This window comes from Phyllobates terribilis, unplaced genomic scaffold, assembly GCF_046119375.1.
Source record: "Phyllobates terribilis strain yellow unplaced genomic scaffold, ASM4611937v1 Scaffold_11__3_contigs__length_659146591, whole genome shotgun sequence".
Classification (NCBI taxonomy): Eukaryota; Metazoa; Chordata; class Amphibia; order Anura; family Dendrobatidae; genus Phyllobates; species Phyllobates terribilis.
Window position 1 is genome coordinate 608,976,143 of NW_027362771.1, and position 21,742 is coordinate 608,997,884.

Consider the following 21,742-nt stretch of genomic DNA (forward strand, 5'->3'; position numbering starts at 1 on the left):
TGAGTTTGTCACTAGGGTGACTTACTGGAAAGCAGCAGAAGCAGCATGGCTCTGTTTATGTTTGCTAATCACTCTGCTCATCCTGTATTGATAATACTAAAAAGGCAGCAGGGATATGAGCTAGCAGTTAGACTTCATTTGACCAAGATTGATTTTGGCAAATTTTGAGAATCTTTGATCATTGATTGAACTGACATCGATGTAACATAGATGGTAAATTATGTAATTAATTCTGATGCCTAAAGCCAACATGACTATTCATATGCCGTATTCTTATGTATGACTTGCTCACATGTTCCTTTTCTTCTACAGCACAGTGAAGATCACTTGATGTTACATTTGCTTTCTTAGAGAACACAGAAGCAAAACAGGAATTTAAAAGTTCAGTCTTCTCAACATCATTATTGACCACTTTACCCTTTTCATCCTTTAAAAATACTATAGCATCTTTGGCTTTTCTTTAACTTTTGACTTACTTCCAAAATCCTTTCTTATTGCTTTTGGTCTCTCTTGCAAGCCTCACTTCATTACTGGCTTAACTCTTCTAACGCTAGCCCACCTTTCCCTGCAGACAGCATTATATTCTTCTTTAGATATGAACCCTTCTTTTCATTTGATATTCATTTCTTTGTTCCTTTTTAGCAAGCTTTTAAGTAGAGTATTCAGACATCCTGGTCTCCATAAATGCTTTCCATTCTTCCTTCTTTTTGGGATTGTTACTGATTGTGCAGTGAGAATTTAATTTAGCAAAATCCCCCATCCTTCCTGGACATTTCTTTCCTTTAGAACATCCTAATTTTCCTTCCTTTTTACTGAGTCCATTAAAAACTGCCTTTCTACAGTCCAATCTTAAAATCTCAGTTTTCGCAGGTTTTCCACCTTTTGTAGTTCAAAAGTATAGGATAAAATTACTGCTGCCTCCTAAATTCTCAACCCCCTATAATTCCTCAACTGTTTCCTAATTTTTGGTAAAAATTAGATCCAAATAAATAATGGCAGCGGTGGGATTTGAACCCACGCCTCCAGATAGACTGGAGCCTTAATCCAGCGCCTTAGACCACTCGGCCACGCTACCTCATACGGATGTTAAAACTTATTTAAATCAGAAATTTGCTAATGATATAAGTTGCGGAAAACATTGTATAACTAATTACACAAAAATACAAATGTTATTATGCATGAGCAACGCAATTATCATGGATTTGTTTGTACATTGACTCTGGGGCACCATTTTGCAAAACATATGACTTGTATCCAGATGTTTAACTAATCTTTCCTCTGTTGGCTCAAACGCTAATTTTTAGATATCACTGAATTAGGTGGTATAGATTACTTGCTATGATCTCCCACATACAGGACACTCAAACATGAAGGATTCCTACACCGCTGCCTGTACGTAACAGATAATCAGAAGCAGCAGCAAGGAAGACATTATACAGCAGTGCAGAGCAGTGTAGCTATGAGTTCATCACTAGGGTGACTTAATGGAAAGCAGCAGAAGCAGCATGGCTCTGTTTATGTTTGCTAATCACTCTGCTCATCCTGTATTGATAATCCTAAAAAGGCAGCAGGGATATGAGCTAGCAGTTAGACTTCATTTGACCAAGATTGATTTTTGGCAAATTTTGAGAATCGTTGATCACTGATTGAACTGACATCGATGTAACATAGATGGTAAATTATGTAATTAATTCTGATGCCTAAAGCCAACATGACTATTCATATGCCGTATTCTTATGTATGACTTGCTCACATGTTCCTTTTCTTCTACAGCACAGTGAAGATCACTTGATGTTACATTTGCTTTCTTAGAGAACACAGAAGCAAAATAGGAATTTAAAAGTTCAGTTTTCTCAACATCATTATTGACCACTTTATCCTTTTCATCCTTTAAAAATCCTATAGCATCTTTGGCTTTTCTTTAACTTTTAACTTACTTCCAAAAACCTTTCTTATTGCCTTTGGTCTCTCTTGCAAGCCTCACTTCATTACTGGCTTTAGCTCTTCTAATGCTATCCCAGCTTTCCCTGCAGACAGCATTATATTCTTTAGATATGAACCCTTCTTTTCATTTGATATTCATTTCTTTGTTCCTTTTTAGCAAGCTTTTAAGTTCAGTATTCAGCCATCCTGGTCTCCATAAATGCTTTCCATTCTTCCTTCTTTTCGGGATTGTTACTGATTGTGCAGTGAGAATTTAATTTAGCAAAATCTCCCATCCTTCCTGGACATTTCTTTCCTTTATAACATTCTACCTTTCCTTCCTTTTTACTGAGTCCATTAAAAACTGCCTTTCTACAGTCCAATCTTAAAATCTTAGTTTTCACAGGTTTTCCACCTTTTGTAGTTCAAAAGTATAGGATAGAATTAACGCTGCCTCGTAAATTCTCAATCCCCTTTACTTCCTCAACTGTTTTCAAATTTTTGGTAAAAATTAGATCCAAATAAATAATGGCTGCGATAGGATTTGAACCCACACCTCCAGAGAGACTGGAGCCTTAATCCAGCGCCTTAGACCGCTCGGCCACGCTACCTCATACGGATGCTCTTACTTATTTAAATCAGAAATTTGCTAATGATATAAGTGGCAGAAAACATTGTATATCTAATTAGACAAAAATACAAATGTTATTATGCATGAGCAACGTAGTTATCAGGGATTTGTTTTTACATTGACTCTGGGGCACCATTTTGCAAAACATATGACTTGTATCCAGATATTTAACTAATCTTTCCTCTGTTGGCTCATCCGCTAATTTTTAGATATCACTGAATTAGGTGGTTTAGATTACTTGCTATGATCTCCCACATACAGGACACTCAAACATGAAGGATTCCTACACCCCTGCCTGTACGTAACAGATAATCAGAAGCAGCAGCAAGTAAGACATTATACAGCAGTGCAGAGCAGTGTAGCTATGAGTTCATCACTAGGGTGACTTACTGGAAAGCAGCAGAAGCAGCATGGCTCTGTTTATGTTTGCTAATCACTGTGCTCATCCTGTATTGATAATCCTAAAAAGGCAGCAGGGATATGAGCTAGCAGTTAGACCTCATTTGACCAAGATTGATTTTGGCAAATTTTGAGAATGGTTGATCATTGATTGAACTGACATGCATGTAACATAGATGGTAAATTATGTAATTAATTCTGATGCCTAAAGCTAACATGAACACTCATATGCAGTATTCATACGTATGACTTTTTCACATGTTCCTTTTCTTCTACAGCACAGTGAAGATCACTTGATGTTACATTTACTTTCTTAGAGAACACAGAAGCAAAATAGGAATTTAAAAGTTCATTCTTCTCAACATCATTATTGACCACTTTACCCTTTTCATCTTTTAAAAATCCTATAGCATCTTTGGCTTTTCTTTAACTTTTGACTTACTTCCAAAATCCTTTCTTATTGCTTTTGGTCTCTCTTGCAAGCCTCACTTCATTACTGGCTTTAGCTCTTCTAACGCTAGCCCACCTTTCCCTGCAGACAGCATTATTGTAACATACCTGGCGGCGTCCTTGCATAGTGGTCCATCTCCCACTGTGCAAGAACGCGCACTTGAACTCCAGTCCAGGGTGTCTCTCTGGCTTCCCTCCATGCTGTCTGTTTGCTTCAGTGTCTGCTGCTTAAGGGCGGCGCCCGATCACTTCCTGCTTTTTGTACCAGCTGCAGGCACACCCCTTGTGCGTCCTCAGCCTATTGCTGTCTGTCACCTGTTATTTAAACAGCTGCCCCAATTAACCCATGCCTGAGCATCTTGCCCTGTCAGTTGGCTTTTGTCTCTGACATGCCAGGTCCTGTCTATGTTACCTGTCTTGCAGTATCTGTTCCCATGTCTGTACTGTGTCCTATCTGTGTATCTTAACCTGCAGTCTGTACTTGTTCCTTGCCTGTTTGTTCCGCCTTCCTGGAGGCTGTATTTCCAGGCTAGTCTGAACACGCTCCTTGCCTGTTCGTCTCGCCTCTCTGGGGGCCGTATTCCCAGACCCGCTCCTGTATCCCGCTGCAATGTCGGTCTCCTCCGTACACTCAATACCAGTCTGAACTCTCTCCTATCTTTTACCTGTTTTTTCTCTATGTCCGTTCCTTTCCTTTTTCTGCAGAGTCTGAACTCGTACCTAACTCCTGCTCGTTGTCACTGTACTTCCGTTTGTGAGTTTGTGGTCCACTCGCTAATTCTCTGCAAGTACCCTGTGGGTATCTGGTTCTGCCTTTCCCTTCTAGTCTGTTCCATGTGAACAGAGTCCTGTTCCCTCTGCGTCTGCGGTTTTCGCTTTGCTCAGCTCTGTCCGCCGCGTCTGCGGTTTTCGCTTTGCTCAGCTCTGTCCGCCGCGTCTGCGGTTTTCGCTTTGCTCAGCTCTGTCCGCCGCGTCTGCGGTTTTCGCTTTGCTCAGCTCTGTCCGCCGCGTCTGCGGTTTTCGCTTTGCTCAGCTCTGTCCGCCGCGTCTGCGGTTTTCGCTTTTCTCAGCTCTGTCCGCCGCGTCTGCGGTTTTCGCTTTGCTCAGCTCTGTCCGCCGCCTCTGCGGTTTTCGCTTTGCTCAGCTCTGTCCGACGCGTCTGCGGTTTTCGCTTTGCTCAGCTCTGTCCGCCGCGTCTGCGGTTTTCGCTTTGCTCAGCTCTGTCCGCCGCGTCTGCGGTTTTCGCTTTGCTCATCTCTCCGCCGCGTCTGCAGTTTTTGCTTTGCTCAGCTCTGTCCGCCGCGTCTGCGGTTTTCGCTTTGCTCAGCTGTGTCCGCCGCGTCTGCGGTTTTCGCTTTGCTCAGCTCTGTCCGCCGCGTCTGCGGTTTTCGCTTTGCTCAGCTCTGTCCGCCGCGTCTGCGGTTTTCGCTTTGCTCAGCTCTGTCTACCGCGTCTGCGGTTTCAAATTTGTCTCCCAGTCTGTGCTGGACCCTACCCAGCCTGTGCTCTAGTCTGCCTGTTCCTGTATTCCCCGGTGTGGGTCAACAGCCGTGTCCGGAGTCTGACCTGGAGTAGACCCTGGTTCCTCTTCTCGGTTCCTCCCTGGTGCACTGGTGTCGTATGCCGTCGTGCGACCTTGGTCGGATCGGGCAGAAACTTAGTTACGCCCCTCCAGGCACTCTCCGGTTCATGGCACAGTGGAATCACTACATAAACACGCACACGCCAGTCAGTCCGGGCGTGTGCATTACAATTATATTCTTCTTTAGATATGAACCCTTCTTTTCATTTGATATTCATTTCTTTGTTCCTTTTTAGCAAGCTTTTAAGTTCAGTATTCAACCATCCTGGTCTCCATAAATGCTTTCCATTCTTCCTTCTTTTCGGGATTGTTACTGATTGTGCAGTGAGAATTTAATTTAGCAAAATCTCCCATCCTTCCTGGACATTTCTTTCCTTTATAACATTCTACCTTTCCTTCTTTTTTACTGAGTCCATTAAAAACTGCCTTTCTACAGTCCATTCTTAAAATCTCTGTTTTCGCAGGTTTTCCACCTTTTGTAGTTCAAAAGTATAGGATAGAATTACCGCTGTCTCCTAAATTCTCAATCCCCTTTACTTCCTCAACTGTTTCCTAATTTTTGGTAAAAATTAGATCCAAATAAATAATGGCAGCGGTGGGATTTGAACACACGCCTCCAGAGAGACTGGAGCCTTAATCCAGCGCCTTAAACCGCTCGGCCACGCTACCTCATATGGATGTTCAAACTTATTTAAATTAGATATTTGCTAATGATATAAGTGGCAGAAAACATTGTATATCTAATTAGACAAAAATACAAATGTTATTATGCGTGAGCAACGTAATTATCAGGGATTTGTTTGTACATTGACTCTGGGGCACCATTTTGCAAAACATATGACTGTATCCAGATATTTAACTAATCTTTCCTCTGTTGGCTCAACCGCTAATTTTTAGATATCACTGAATTAGGTGGTATAGATTACTTGCTATGATCTCCCACATACAGGACACTCAAACATGAAGGATTCCTACACCCCAGCCTGTACGTAACAGATAATCAGAAGCAGCAGCAAGGAAGACATTATACAGCAGTGCAGAGCAGTGTAGCTATGAATCCATCACTAGGGTGACTTACTGGAAAGCAGCAGAAGCAGCATGGCTCTGTTTATGTTTGCTAATCACTCTGCTCATCCTGTATTGATAATCCTAAAAAGGCAGCAGGGATATGAGCTAGCAGTTAGACTTCATTTGACCAAGATTGATTTTGGCAAATTTTGAGAATCGTTGATTATTGATTGAACTGACATCGATGTAACATAGATGGTAAATTATGTAATTAATTCTGATGCCTAAAGCCGACATGAGTATTCATATGCCGTATTGTTATGTATGACTTGCTCACATGTTCCTTTTCTTCTACAGCACAGTGAAGATCACTTGATGTTACATTTGCTTTCTTAGAGAACACAGAAGCAAAACAGGAATTTAAAAGTTCAGTCTTCTCAACATCATTATTGACCACTTTACCCTTTTCATCCTTTAAAAATCCTATAGCATCTTTGGCTTTTCTTTAACTTTTGACTTACTTCCAAAATCCTTTCTTATTGCTTTTGGTCTCTCTTGCAAGCCTCACTTCATTACTGGCTTTAGCTCTTCTAACGCTAGCACACCTTTCCCTGCAGACAGCATTATATTCTTCTTTAGATATGAACCCTTCTTTTCATTTGATATTCATTTCTTTGTTCCTTTTTAGCAAGCTTTTAAGTTCAGAATTCAGCCATCCTGGTCTCCATAAATGCTTTCCATTCTTCCTTCTTTTCGGGATTGTTACTGATTGTGCAGTGAGAATTTAATTTAGCAAAATCTCCCATCTTTCCTGGACATTTCTTTCCTTTAGAACATCCTACCTTTCCTTACTTTTTACTGAGTCCATTAAAAGCTGTCTTTCTACAGTCCAATCTTAAAATCTCAGATTTCGCAGGTTTTCCTCCTTTTGTAGTTCAAAATTATAGGATACTATGATCGCTGACTCCTAAGTTCTCAAACCCCTTTACTTCCTCAACCGTTTCCTAATTTTTGGTAAAAATTTGATCCAAATAAATAATGGCAACGGTGGGATTTGAACCCACGCCTCCAGAGAGACTGGAGCCTTAATCTAGCGCCTAGACCACTCCGCCACGCTACCTCTTACATATGTTTAAAGATATTTATATCAGTAGTTTGCTTTTGATGTAAGTGGCAGAAAATATTTTATATCCAATATGACAAAAAGACAAATGTTATTATGCAACAGCAACGTAATTATCACGGAATTGTTTGTACATTGACTTTGGGGCACCATTTTACAAAACATATAACTTGTATCCAGATATTTAACTAATCTTTCCTTTGTTGGCTCATCGGCTAATTTTTAGATATCAATGAATTAGGTGGTATAGATTACTTGCTATGATCTCCCATATACAGGACCCTCAAACATGAAGGATTCCTACACCCCTGCCTGTACGTAACAGATAATCAGAAGCAGCAAGGAAGACATTATACAGCAGTGCAGAGCAGTGTAGCTATGAATCCATCAGTAGGGTGACATCCTGGAAAGCAGCAGAAGCAGCATGGCTCTGTTTATGTTTGCTAATCACTCTACTCATCCTGTATTGATAATCCTAAAAAGGCAGCAGGGATATGAGCTAGCAGTTAGACTTCTTTTGACCAAGATTGATTTTGGCACATTTTGAGAATGGTTGATCATTGATTGAACTGACATGGATGTAACATAGATGGTAAATTATGTAATTAATTCTGATGCCTAAAGCCAACATGACTATTCACATGCCGTATTCATACGTATGACTTGCTCACATGTTTCTTTTCTTCTACAGCACAGTGAAGATCACTTGATGTTACATTTACTTTCTTAGAGAACACAGAAGCAAAATAGGAATTTAAAAGTTCAGTCTTCTCAACATCATTATTGACCACTTTACCCTTTTCATCTTTTAAAAATCCTATAGCATCTTTGGCTTTTCTTTAACTTTTGACTTACTTCCAAAATCCTTTCTTATTGCTTTTGGTCTCTCTTGCAAGCCTCAATTCATTACTGGCTTTAGCTCTTCTAACGCTAGCCCAGCTTTCCCTGCAGACAGCATTATATTCTTCTTTCCATTTGATATTCATTTCTTTGTTCCTTTTTAGCAAGCTTTTCAGTTCAGTATTCAGCCATCCTGGTCTCCATATATGCTTTCAATTCTTCCTTCTTTTCGGGATTGTTACTGATTGTGCTGTGAGAATTTAATTTAGCAAAATCTCCCATCCTTCCTGGACATTACTTTCCTTTAGAACATCCTACCTTTCCTTCCTTTTTACTGAGTCCATTAAAAACTGCCTTTCTACAGTCCAATCTTAAAATCTCAGTTTTCGCAGGTTTTCCTCCTTTTGTAGTTCAAAAGTATAGGATAGAATTACCGCTGCCTCCTAAAATCTCTATCCCCTTTACTTCCTCAACTGTTTCATAATTTTTAGTAAAAATTAGATATAAATAAATGATGGCGGTGGTAGGATTTGAACCCATGCCTCCAGAGAGACTGAAGCCTAAATCCAGCACCTTAGACTGCTCGGCCACGCTACCTCTTACATATGTTTAATGTTATTTATATCAAAAGTTTGCTTTTGATGTAAGTGGCAGAAAATATTTTATATCCAATAATACAAAAAGACAAGTGTTATTATGCAACAGCAACGTAATTATTAGGGAATTGTTTGTACATTGACTCTGAGGCACCATTTTACAAAACATATGACTTGTATCCAGATATTTAACTAATCTTTCCTCTGTTGGCTCATCCGCTAATTTTTAGATATCACTGAATTAGGTGGTATAGATTACTTGCTATGATCTCCCATATACAGGACCCTCAAATATGAAGGATTCCTACACCCCTGCCTGTACGTAACAGATAATCAGAAGCAGCAGCAAGGAAGACATTATACAGCAGTGTAGAGCAGTGTAGCTATGAGTTCATCAATAGGGTGACTTACTGGATAGCAGCAGAAGCAGCGTGGCTCTGTTTATGTTTGCTAATCACTCTACTCATCATGTATTGATAATCCTAAAAAGGCAGCAGGGATATGAGCTAGCAGTTAGACTTATTTTGACCAAGATTGATTTTGGCAAATTTTGAGAATGGTTTATCATTGATTGAACTGACATGGATGTAACATAGATGGTAAATTATGTAGTTAATTCTGATGCCTAAAGCCAACATAACTATTCATATGCCGTATTCATACGTATGACTTGCTCACATGTTCCTTTTCTTCTATAGCACAGTGAAGATCACTTGATGTTATATTTACTTTCTTAGAGAACACAGAAGCCAAATAGGAATTTAAAAGTTCAGTCTTCTCAACATCATTATTGACCACATTATTCTTTTCATCTTTTAAAATCCTATAGCATCTTTGGCTTTTCTTTAACTTTTGACTTACTTCCAAAATCCTTTCTTATTGCTTTTGGTCTCTCTTGCAAGCCTCAATTCATTACTGGCTTTAGCTCTTCTAACTCTAGCCCAGCTTTCCCTGCAGACAGCATTATATTCTTCTTTAGATATGAACCCTTCTTTCCATTTGATACTCATTTCTTTGTTCCTTTTCAGCAAGCTTTTAAGTTCAGTATTCAGCCATCCTGGTCTCAATAAATGCTTTCCATTCTTCCTTCTTTTCGCGATTGTTACTGATTGTGCAGTGAGAATTTAATTTAGCAAAATCTCCCATCTTTCCTGGACATTTCTTTCCTTTAGAACATCCTACCATTCCTTATTTTTTACTGAGTCCATTAAAAACTGTCTTTCTACAGTCCAATCTTAAAATCTCAGTTTTCGCAGGTTTTCCACCTTTTGTAGTTCAAAAGTATAGGATAAAATTACTGCTGCCTCCTAAATTCTCAACCCCCTATACTTCCTCAACTGTTTCCTAATTTTTGGTAAAAATTAGATCCAAATAAATAATTGCAGTGGTGGGATTTGAATCCACGCCTCCAGAGAGACTGGAGCCTTAATCCAGCGCCTTAGACCGCTCGGCCACGCTACCTCATACGGATGTTCAAACTTATTTAAATCAGAAATATGCTAATGATATAAGATGCGGAAAGCATTGTATAACTAATTAGACAAAAATACAAATGTTATTATGCATGAGCAACGCAATTATCAGGGATTTGTTTGTACATTGACTCTGGGGCACCATTTTGCAAAACATATGACTTGTATCCAGATATTTAACTAATCTTTCCTCTGTTGGCTCAACCGCTAATTTTTAGATATCACTAAATTAGGTGGTGTAGATTACTTGCTATGATCTCCCACATACAGGACACTCAAACATGAAGGATTCCTACACCGCTGCCTGTAGTAACAGATAATCAGAAGCAGCAGCAAGGAAGACATTATACAGCAGTGCAGAGCAGTGTAGCTATGAGTTCATCAATAGGTTGACTTAATGGATAGCAGCAGAAGCAGCATGGCTCTGTTTATGTTTGCTAATCACTCTGCTCATCCTGTATTGATAATCCTAAAAAGGCAGCAGGGATATGAGCTAGCAGTTAGACTTCTTTTGACCAAGATTGATTTTGGCAAATTTTGAGAATGGTTGATCATTGATTGAACTGACATCGATGTAACATAGATGGTAAATTATGTAATTAATTCTGATGCCTAAAGCCAACATGACTATTCATATGCCGTATTCTTATGTATGACTTGCTCACATGTTCCTTTTCTTCAACAGCAAAGTGAAGATCACTTGATGTTACATTTGCTTTCTTAGAGAACACAGAAGCAAAATAGGAATTTAAAAGTTCAGTTTTCTCAACATCATTATTGACCACTTTACCCTTTTCATCCTTTAAAAATCCTATAGCATCTTTGGCTTTTCTTTAACTTTTGACTTACTTCCAAAAACCTTTCTTATTGCCTTTGGTCTCTCTTGCAAGCCTCACTTCATTACTGGCTTTAGCTCTTCTAATGCTAGCCCAGCTTTCCCTGCAGACAGCATTATATTCTTTAGATATGAACCCTTCTTTTCATTTGATATTCATTTCTTTGTTCATTTTTAGCAAGCTTTTCATTTCAGTATTTAGCCATCCTGGTCTCCATAAATGCTTTCCATTCTTCCTTCTTTTCGGGATTGTTACTAATTGTGCAGTGAGAATTTAATTTAGCAAAATCTCCCATCCTTCCTGGACATTTATTTCCTTTATAACATTCTACATTTCCTTCCTTTTTACTGAGTCCATTAAAAACTGCCTTTCTACAGTCCAATCTTAAAATCTTAGTTTTCACAGGTTTTCCACCTTTTGTAGTTCAAAAGTATAGGATAGAATTAACGCTGCCTCCTAAATTCTCAATCCCCTTTACTTCCTCAACTGTTTTCTAATTTTTGGTAAAAATTAGATCCAAATAAATAATGGCTGCGATGGGATTTGAACCCATCACCTCCAGAGAGACTGGAGCCTTAATCCAGCGCCTTAGACCGCTCGGCCACGCTACTTCATTTGGATGTTCAAACTTATTTAAATCAGAAATTTGCTAATGATATAAGTGGCAGAAAACATTGTATATCTAATTAGACAAAAATACAAATGTTATTATGCATGAGCAACGTAGTTATCAGGGATTTATTTTTACATTGACTCTGGGGCACCATTTTGCAAAACATATGACTTGTATCCAGATAATTATCTAATCTTTCCTCTGTTGGCTCATCCGCTAATTTTTAGATATCACTGAATTAGGTGGTATAGATTACTTGCTATGATCTCCCACATACAGGACACTCAAACATGAAGAATTCCTACACCCCTGCCTGTACGTAACAGATAATCAGAAGCAGCAGCAAGTAAGACATTATACAGCAGTGCAGAGCAGTGTAGCTATGAGTTCATCACTAGGGTGACTTACTGGAAAGCAGCAGAAGCAGCATGGCTCTGTTTATGTTTGCTAATCACTGTGCTCATCCTGTATTGATAATCCTAAAAAGGCAGCAGGGATATGAGCTAGCAGTTAGACCTCATTTGACCAAGATTGATTTTGGCAAATTTTGAGATTGGTTGATCATTGATTGAACTGACATGGATGTAACATAGATGGTAAATTATGTAATTAATTCTGATGCCTAAAGCTAACATGAACACTCATATGCAGTATTCATACGTATGACTTTTTAACATGTTCCTTTTCTTCTACAGCACATTGAAGATCACTTGATGTTACATTTGCTTTCTTAGAGAACAGAGATGCCAAATAGGAATTTAAAAGTTCAGTCTTCTCAACATCATTATTGACCACATTACCCTTTTCATCTTTTAAAAATCCTATAGCATCTTTGGCTTTTCTTTAACTTTTGACTTACTTCCAAAATCCTTTCTTATTGCTTTTGGTCTCTCTTGCAAGCCTCAATTCATTAATGGCTTTAGCTCTTCTAACGCTAGCCCAGCTTTCCCTGCAGACAGCATTATATTCTTGTTTAGATATGAACCCTTCTTTCCATTTGATACTCATTTCTTTGTTCCTTTTCAGCAAGCTTTTAAGTTCAGTATTCAGCCTTCCTGGTCTCAGTAAATGCTTTCCATTCTTCCTTCTTTTCAGGATTGTTACTGATTGTGCAGTGAGAATTAAATTTAGCAAAATCTCCCATCTTTCCTGGACATTTCTTTCCTTTAGAACATCCTACCTTTCCTTACTTTTTACTGAGTCCATTAAAAACTGTCTTTCTACAGTCCAATCTTAAAATCTCAGTTTTCGCAGGTTTTCCTCCTTTTGTAGTTCAAAATTATAGTATAGCATGATCGCTGCCTCCTAAGTTCTCATCCCCCTTTACTTCCTCAACCGTTTCCTAATTTTTGGTAAAAATTTTATCCATATAAATAATGGCAGCGGTGGGATTTGAACCGACGCCTCCAAAGAGACTAGAGCCTAAATCCAGCGCCTTAGACCGCTCGGCCACGCTACCTCTTACTTATGTTTAAAGTTATTTATATCAGAAGTTTACTTTTGATGTAAGTGGCAGAAAATATTTTATATCCAATATGACAAAAAGACAAATGTTATTATGTAACAGCAACGTAATTATCAGGGAATTGTTTGTACATTGACTTTGGGGCACCATTTTACAAAACATATGACTTGTATCCAGATATTTAACTAATCTTTCCTCTGTTGGCTCATCCGCTACTTTTTAGATATCACTGAATTAGGTGGTATAGATTATTTGCTATGATCTCCCACATACAGGACACTCAAACATGAAGGATTCCTACACCCCTGCCTGTACGTAACAGATAATCAGAAGCAGCAGCAAGGAAGAAGAGCAAATGTTGTTCCTATCTTCAAAAAGGGGAAGAAGGTGGACCCAGGGAACTATAGGCCGGTGAGTCTGACTTCTATACCAGGAAAGATCTTTGAACAAATTATTAAACATCATGTATGTAAGTACCTGGATAAGAATGAAGTGATTAACCAGAGTCAGCATGGGTTTGTAACTAACAAGTCATGTCAGACTAACTTAATTTCCTTCTATGACAGAATCACTGACTGGGTGGATCAGGGAAATGCTGTAGATATAGTATATCTTGACTTCAGCAAAGCATTTGACAAAGTATCTCACACCATCCTTATTGAAAAAATTACCAAGTATGCAATGGACCAGGCAACTGTTAGGTGGATTCATAACTGGCTTAGTGATCGGACTCAAAGGGTGGTTGTAAATGGCTTCACATCCAGCTGGATGAATGTCTCAAGTGGGATACCACAGGGCTCTGTCCTGGGACCTGTATTGTTCAACATCTTCATCAATGATTTAAATGAAGGAATTGAGGGTAAACTGATTAAATTTGCTGATGACACAAAGCTAGGAGGGATAGCTAATACTAGAGAAGAGAGAGAGAGGATTCAAAAAGACCTAAATAAACTGGAGCAGTGGGCAGCAACCAACAGAATGGTTTTTAACAGGGAAAAATGCAAAGTACTACATCTGGGCAATAAAAATGAAAAAAGCATATACAGAATGGGAGGAATAGAGCTAAGCAACAGTACATGTGAAAAAGACTTAGGTATACTAATAGATCATAGACTGAACATGAGTCAACAGTGTGATGCAGCAGCAAAAAAGGCAAATACAATTCTGGGATGTATTAACAGAAGCATACAGTCTAGATCACGTGAAGTCATTATCGGTCTTTACTCCTCTTTGGTCAGACTTCATCTGGAATACTGTGTACAGTTTTGGGCACCACATTTTAAAAAAGACATAGACAAACTGGAACAAGTTCAGAGAAGAGCGACCAGAATGGTGACTGGTCTGCAAACCATGTCCTATGAGGAACGGTTGCAGGATTTGGGAATGTTTAGCTTGCAAAAAAGAAGACTGAGAGGAGACTTAATAGCTGTCTACAAATATGTCAAGGGTTGTCACATTGTAGAAGGATCATCTTTATTCTCATTTGCACAGGGAAAGACTAGAAGCAACGGGATGAAACTAAATGGGAGGAGACACAGATTAGATATTAGAAAAAACTTTTTGACAGTTAGGGTGATTAATGAGTGGAACAGGCTGCCACGAGAGGTGGTGAGTTCCCCTTCAATGGACGTCTTCAAACAGAGGCTGGACAGACATCTGTCTGAGATGATTTAGTGAATCCTGCTTTGAGCAGGGGGTTGGACCAGATGACCCAGGAGGTCTCTTCCAACTCTACCATTCTATGATTCTATGATTCTAAGACATTATACAGCAGTGCAGAGCAGTGTAGCTATGAATCCATCACTAGGGTGACTTACTGGAAAGCAGCAGAAGCAGCATGGCTCTGTTTATGTTTGCTAATCACTCTACTCATCCTGTATTGATAACCCTAAAAGGCAGCAGGGATATGAGCTAGCAGTTAGACTTCTTTTGACCAAGATTGATTTTGGCAAATTTTGAGAATGGTTGATCATTGATTGAACTGACATGGATGTAACATAGATGGTAAATTATGTAATTAATTCTGATGCCTAAAGCTAACATGAACACTCATATGCAGTATTCATACGTATGAATTTTTCAAATGTTCCTTTTCTTCTACAGCACATTGAAGATCACTTGATGTTACATTTGCTTTCTTAGAGAACAGAGAAGCCAAATAGGAATTTAATAGTTCAGTCTTCTCAACATCATTATTGACCACATTACCCTTTTCATCTTTTAAAAATCCTATAGCATCTTTGGCTTTTCTTTAACTTTTGACTTACTTCCAAAATCCTTTCTTATTGCTTTTGGTCTCTCTTGCAAGCCTCAATTCATTACTGGCTTTAGCTCTTCTAACGCTAGCCCAGCTTTCCCTGCAGACAGCATTATATTCTTCTTTAGATATGAACCCTTCTTTCCATTTGATACTCATTTCTTTGTTCCTTTTCAGCAAGCTTTTAAGTTCAGTATTCAGCCTTCCTGGTCTCAATAAATGCTTTCCATTCTTCCTTCTTTTCGGGATTGTTACTGATTGTGCAGTGAGAATTAAATTTAGCAAAATCTCCCATCTTTCCTGGACATTTCTTTCCTTTAGAACATCCTACCTTTCCTTACTTTTTACTGAGACCATTAAAAACTGTCTTTCTACAGTCCAATCTTAAAATCTCAGTTTTCGCAGGTTTTCCTCCTTTTGTAGTTCAAAATTTTAGGATAATTCCTAATTTTTTGTAAAAATTTGATCCAAATATGTAATGGCAGTGGTGGGATTTGAACCCACGCCTCCAGAGAGATCAGAGCCTAAATCCAGCGCCTTAGACCGCTCGGCCACGCTACCTCTTACATATGTTTGAAGTTATTTATATTAGAAGTTTGCTTTTGATGTAAGTGGCAGAAAATATTTTATATCCAATATGACAAAAAGACAAATGTTATTATGCAACAGCAACGTAATTATCAGGGAATTGTTTGTACATTGACTTTGGGGCACCATTTTACAAAACATATGACTTGTATCCAGATATTTAACTAATCTTTCTTCTGTTGGCTCATCCGCTAATTTTTAGATATCACTGAATTAGGTGGTATAGATTATTTGCTATGATCTCCCCCATACAGGACACTCAAACATGAAGGATTCCTACACCCCTGCCTGTACGTAACAGATAATCAGAAGCAGCAGCAAGGAAGACATTATACAGCAGTGCAGAGCAGTGTAGCTATGAATCCATCACTAGGGTGACTTACTGGAAAGCAGCAGAAGCAGCATGGCTCTGTTTATGTTTGCTAATCACTCTACTCATCCTGTATTGATAATCCTAAAAGGCAGCAGGGATATGAGCTAGCAGTTAGACTTCTTTTGACCAAGATTGATTTTGGCAAATTTTGTGAATGGTTGATCATTGATTGAACTGACATGGATGTAACATAGATGGTAAATTATGTAATTAATTCTGATGCCTAAAGCCAACATGACTATTCACATGCTGTATTCATACGTGTGACTTGCTCACATGTTCCTTTTCTTCTACAGCACAGTGAAGATCACTTGATGTTACATTTGCTTTCTTAGAGAACACAGAAGCAAAACAGGAATTTAAAAGTTCAGTCTTCTCAACATCATTATTGACCACTTTACCCTTTTCATCCTTTAAAAATCCTATAGCATCTTTGGCTTTTCTTTAACTTTTGACTTACTTCCAAAATCCTTTCTTATTGCTTTTGGTCTCTCTTGCAAGCCTCACTTCATTACTGGCTTTAGCTCTTCTAACGCTAGCCCACCTTTCCCTGCAGACATCATTATATTCTTCTTTAGATATGAACCCTTCTTTTCATTTGATATTCATTTCTTTGTTCCTTTTTAGCAAGCTTTTCAGTTCAGTATTCAGCCATCCTGGTCTCCATAAATGCTTTCCATTCTTCCTTCTTTTCGGGATTGTTACTGATTGTGCAGTGAGAATTAAATTTAGCAAAATCTCCCATCTTTCCTGGACATTTCTTTCCTTTAGAACATCCTACCTTTCCTTACTTTTTACTGAGTCCATTAAAAACTGTCTTTCTACAGTCCAATCTTAAAATCTCAGTTTTCGCAGGTTTTCCTCCTTTTGTAGTTCAAAATTATAGGATAGCATGATCGCTGCCTCCTAAGTTCTCAACCCCCTTTACTTCCTCAACCGTTTCCTAATTTTTGGTAAAAATTTTATCCAAATAAATAATGGCAGTGGTGGGATTTGAACTAACGCCTCCAGAGAGTCTAGAGCCTAAACCCAGCGCCTTAGACCGCTCGGCCACACTACCTCTTACATATGTTTAAAGTTATTTATATCAGAAGTTTGCTTTTGATGTAAGTGGCAGAAAATATTTTATATCCAATATGACAAAAAGACAAATGTTATTATGCAACAGCAACGTAATTATCAGGGAATTGTTTGTACATTGACTTTGGGGCACCATTTTACAAAACATATGACTTGTATCCAGATATTTAACTAATCTTTCCTCTGTTGGCTCATCCGCTAATTTTTAGATATCACTGAATTAGGTGGTATAGATTATTTGCTATGATCTCCCACATACAGGACACTCAAACATGAAGGATTCCTACACCCCTGCCTGTACGTAACAGATAATCAGAAGCAGCAGCAAGGAAGACATTATACAGCAGTGCAGAGCAGTGTAGCTATGAATCCATCACTAGGGTGACTTACTGGAAAGCAGCAGAAGCAGCATGGCTCTGTTTATGTTTGCTAACGCTAGCCCACCTTTCCCAGCAGACAGCATTATATCCTTCTTTAGATATGAACACTTCTTTTCATTTGATATTCATTTCTTTGTTCCTTTTTAGCAAGCTTTTAAGTTCAGTATTCAGCCATCCTGGTCTCCATAAATGCTTTCCATTCTTCCTTCTTTTTGGGATTGTTACTGATTGTGCAGTGAGAATTTAATTTAGCAAAATCTCCCATCCTTCCTGGACATTTCTTTCCTTTAGAACATCCTACTTTTCCTTCCTTTTTACTGAGTCCATTAAAAACTGCCTTACTACAGTCCAATCTTAAAATCTCAGTTTTCGCAGGTTTTCCACCTTTTGTAGTTCAAAAGTATAGGATAAAATTACCGCTGCCTCCTACATTCTCAATCCCCCTATACTTCCTCAACTGTTTCCTAATTTTTGGTAAAAATTAGATCCAAATAAATAATGACAGCGGTGGGATTTGAACCCACACATCCAGAGAGACTGGAGCCTTAATACAGCGCCTTAGACTGCTCGGCCACACTACCTCATACGGATGCTCAAACTTATTTAAATCAGAAATTTGCTAATGATATAAGTTGCGGAAAACATTGTATAACTAATTAGACAAAAATACAAATGTTATTATGCATGAGCAACGCAGTTATCAGGGATTTGTTTGTACATTGACTCTGGGGCACCATTTTACAAAACATATGACTTGTATCCAGATATTTAACTAATCTTTCCTCTGTTGGCTCATCCGCTAATTTTTAGATATCACTGAATTAGGTGGTATAGATTACTTGCTATGATCTCCCATATACAGGGCTCTCAAACATGAAGGATTCCTATACCCCTGCCTGTACGTAACAGATAATCAGAAGCAGCAGCAAGGAAGACATTATACAGCAGTGCAGAGCAATGTAGCTATGAGTTCATCACTAGGGTGACTTACTGGAAAGCAGCAGAAGCAGCATGGCTCTGTTTATGTTTGCTAATCACTCTACTCATCCTGTATTGATAATCCTAAAAAGACAGCAGGGATATGAGCTAGCAGTTAGACTTCTTTTGACCAAGATTGATTTTAGCAAATTTTGAAAATGGTTGATCATTGATTGAACTGACATGGATGTAACATAGATGGTAAATTATGTAGTTAATTCTGATGCCTAAAGCCAACATGACTATTCATATGCCGTATTCATACGTATGACTTGCTCAAATGTTCCTTTTCTTCTACAGCACAGTGAAGATCACTTGATGTTACATTTGCTTTCTTAGAGAACACAGAAGCAAAACAGGAATTTAAAAGTTCAGTCTTCTCAACATCATTATTGACCACTTTACCCTTTTCATCCTTTAAAAATCCTATAGCATCTTTGGCTTTTCTTTAACTTTTGACTTACTTCCAAAATCCTTTCTTATTGCTTTTGGTCTCTCTTGCAAGCCTCAATTCATTACTGGCTTTAGCTCTTCTAACGCTAGCCCAGCTTTCCCTGCAGACAGCATTATATTCTTCTTTAGATATGAACCCTTTTTTCACTTGATATTCATTTCTTTGTTCCTTTTTAGCAAGCTTTTAAGTTCAGTATTCAGCCATCCTGGTCTCCATAAATGCTTTCCATTCTTCCTTCTTTTCGGGATTGTTACTGATTGTGCAGTGAGAATTTAATTTAGCAAAATCTCCCATCCTTCCTGGACATTTCTTTCCTTTAGAACATTCTACCTTTCCTTCCTTTTTACTGAGTCCATTAAAAACTGCCTTTCTACAGTCCAATCTTAAAATCTCAGTTTTCGCAGGTTTTCCACCTTTTGTAGTTCAAAAGTATAGGATAGAATTACCTCTGTCTCCTAAATTCTCAATCCCCTTTACGTCCTCAACTGTTTACTAATTTTTGGTAAAAATTAGATCCAAATAAATAATGGCAGCGGTGGGATTTGAACCCACGCCTCCAGAGAGACTGGAGCCTTAATGCAGCACCTTAGACCGCTCGGCCACGCTACCTCATACGGATGTTCAAACTTATTTAAATCAGATATTTGCTAATGATATAAGTGGCAGAAAACATTGTATATCTAATTAGACAAAAATACAAATGTTATTATGCATGAGCAACGTAATTATCAGGGATTTGTTTGTACATTGACTCTGGGGCACCATTTTGCAAAACATATGACTTGTATCCAGATATTTAACTAATCTTTCCTCTGTTGGCTCAACCGCTAATGTTTAGATATCACTGAATTAGGTGGTATAGATTACTTGCTATGATCTCCCACATACAGGACACTCAAACTTGAAGGATTCCTACACCCCTGCCTATACGTAACAGATAATCAGAAGCAGCAGCAAGGAAGACATTATACAGCAGTGCAGAGCAGTGTAGCTATGAATCCATCACTAGGGTGACTTACTGGAAAGCAGCAGAAGCAGCATGGCTCTGTTTATGTTTGCTAATCACTCTGCTCATCCTGTATTGATAATCCTAAAAAGGCAGCAGGGATATGAGCTAGCAGTTCGACTTCATTTGACCAAGATTGATTTTGGCAAATTTTGAGAATCGTTGATCATTGATTGAACTGACATCGATGTAACACAGATGGTAAATTATGTAATTAATTCTGATGCCTAAAGCCAACATGACTATTCATATGCCGTATTCTTATGTATGACTTGCTCACATGTTCCTTTTCTTCTACAGCACAGTGAAGATCACTTGATGTTACATTTGCTTTCTTAGAGAACACAGAAGCAAAACAAGAATTTAAAAGTTCAGTCTTCTCAACATCATTATTGACCACTTTACCCTTTTCATCCTTTAAAAATCCTATAGCATCTTTGGCTTTTCTTTAACTTTTGACTTACTTCCAAAATACTTTCTTATTGCTTTTGGTCTCTCTTGCAAGCCGCACTTCATTACTGGCTTTAGCTCTTCTAACGCTAGCCCAGCTTTCCCTGCAGACAGCATTATATTCTTCTTTAGATATGAACCCTTCTTTTCATTTGATATTCATTTCTTTGTTCCTTTTTAGCAAGCTTTTAAGTTCAGTATTCAGCCATCCTGGTCTCCATAAATGCTTTCCATTCTTCCTTCTTTTCGGGATTGTTACTGATTGTGCAGTGAGAATTAAATTTAGCAAAATCTCCCATCCTTCCTGGACATTTCTTTCCTTTAGAACATCCTACTTTTCCTTCCTTTTTACTGAGTCCATTAAAAACTGCCTTTCTACAGTCCAATCTTAAAATCTCAGTTTTCGCAGGTTTTCCACCTTTTGTAGTTCAAAAGTATAGGATAAAATTACCGCTGCCTCCTAAATTCTCAACCCCCTATACTTCCTCAACTGTTTCCCAATTTTTGGTAAAAATTAGATCCAAATAAATAATGGCAGCGGTGGGATTTGAACCCACGCCTCCAGAGAGACTGGAGCCTTAATCCAGCGCCTTAGACCGCTCGGCCACGCTACCTCATGCGGATGTTCAAACTTATTTAAATCAGAAATTTGCTAATGATATAAGTTGCGGAAGACATTGTATAACTAATTAGACAAAAATATAAATGTTATTATGCATGAGCAACGTAGTTATCAGGGATTTGTTTGTACATTGACTATGGGGCGCCATTTTACAAAATATATGACTTGAATCCAGATATTTAACTAATCTTTCCTCTGTTAGCTCATCCGATAATTTTTAGATATCACTGTATTAGGTGGTATAGATTACTTGCTATGATCTCCCATATAGAGGACACTCAAACATGAAGGATTCCTACACCCCTGCCTGTACGTAACAGATAATCAGAAGCAGCAGCAAGGAAGTCATTATACAGCAGTGCAGAGCAATGTAGCTATGAGTTCATCACTTGGGTGACTTATTGGAAAGCAGCAGAAGCAGCATGGCTCTGTGTATGTTTGCTAATCACTCTGCTCATCCTCTATTGATAACCCTAAAATGGCTGCAGGGATATGAGCTAGCAGTTAGACTTCTTTTGACCAAGATTGATTTTGGCAAATTTTGAGAATGGTTGATCATTGATTGAACTGACATGGATGTAACAAAGATGGTAAATTATGTAATTAATTCTGATGC

At 38.5% G+C, this 21,742-nt stretch overlaps 8 non-coding genes across 8 annotated transcripts; all 8 read right to left on the reverse strand.

Annotated features, from left to right (window-relative positions):
- Nucleotides 1-993: 993 nt before the first annotated feature.
- TRNAL-AAG (transfer RNA leucine (anticodon AAG)) lies at nt 994-1,075 on the reverse strand. Its single transcript has one exon. It is a non-coding gene; the product is annotated as a tRNA-Leu (tRNA).
- Nucleotides 1,076-2,452: 1,377 nt separating this feature from the next.
- On the reverse strand, nt 2,453-2,534 carry TRNAL-AAG (transfer RNA leucine (anticodon AAG)). Its single transcript has one exon. It is a non-coding gene; the product is annotated as a tRNA-Leu (tRNA).
- A 3,038-nt stretch (nt 2,535-5,572) lies between these two features.
- Nucleotides 5,573-5,654, reverse strand: TRNAL-AAG (transfer RNA leucine (anticodon AAG)). Its single transcript has one exon. It is a non-coding gene; the product is annotated as a tRNA-Leu (tRNA).
- A 1,378-nt stretch (nt 5,655-7,032) lies between these two features.
- TRNAL-AAG (transfer RNA leucine (anticodon AAG)) lies at nt 7,033-7,113 on the reverse strand. The gene has a single exon. It is a non-coding gene; the product is annotated as a tRNA-Leu (tRNA).
- A 4,272-nt stretch (nt 7,114-11,385) lies between these two features.
- On the reverse strand, nt 11,386-11,471 carry TRNAL-AAG (transfer RNA leucine (anticodon AAG)). The gene has a single exon. It is a non-coding gene; the product is annotated as a tRNA-Leu (tRNA).
- Nucleotides 11,472-12,850: 1,379 nt separating this feature from the next.
- On the reverse strand, nt 12,851-12,932 carry TRNAL-UAG (transfer RNA leucine (anticodon UAG)). The gene has a single exon. It is a non-coding gene; the product is annotated as a tRNA-Leu (tRNA).
- A 6,643-nt stretch (nt 12,933-19,575) lies between these two features.
- On the reverse strand, nt 19,576-19,657 carry TRNAL-AAG (transfer RNA leucine (anticodon AAG)). The gene has a single exon. It is a non-coding gene; the product is annotated as a tRNA-Leu (tRNA).
- A 1,379-nt stretch (nt 19,658-21,036) lies between these two features.
- TRNAL-AAG (transfer RNA leucine (anticodon AAG)) lies at nt 21,037-21,118 on the reverse strand. Its single transcript has one exon. It is a non-coding gene; the product is annotated as a tRNA-Leu (tRNA).
- Between the last annotated feature and the right edge of the window lie 624 nt (nt 21,119-21,742).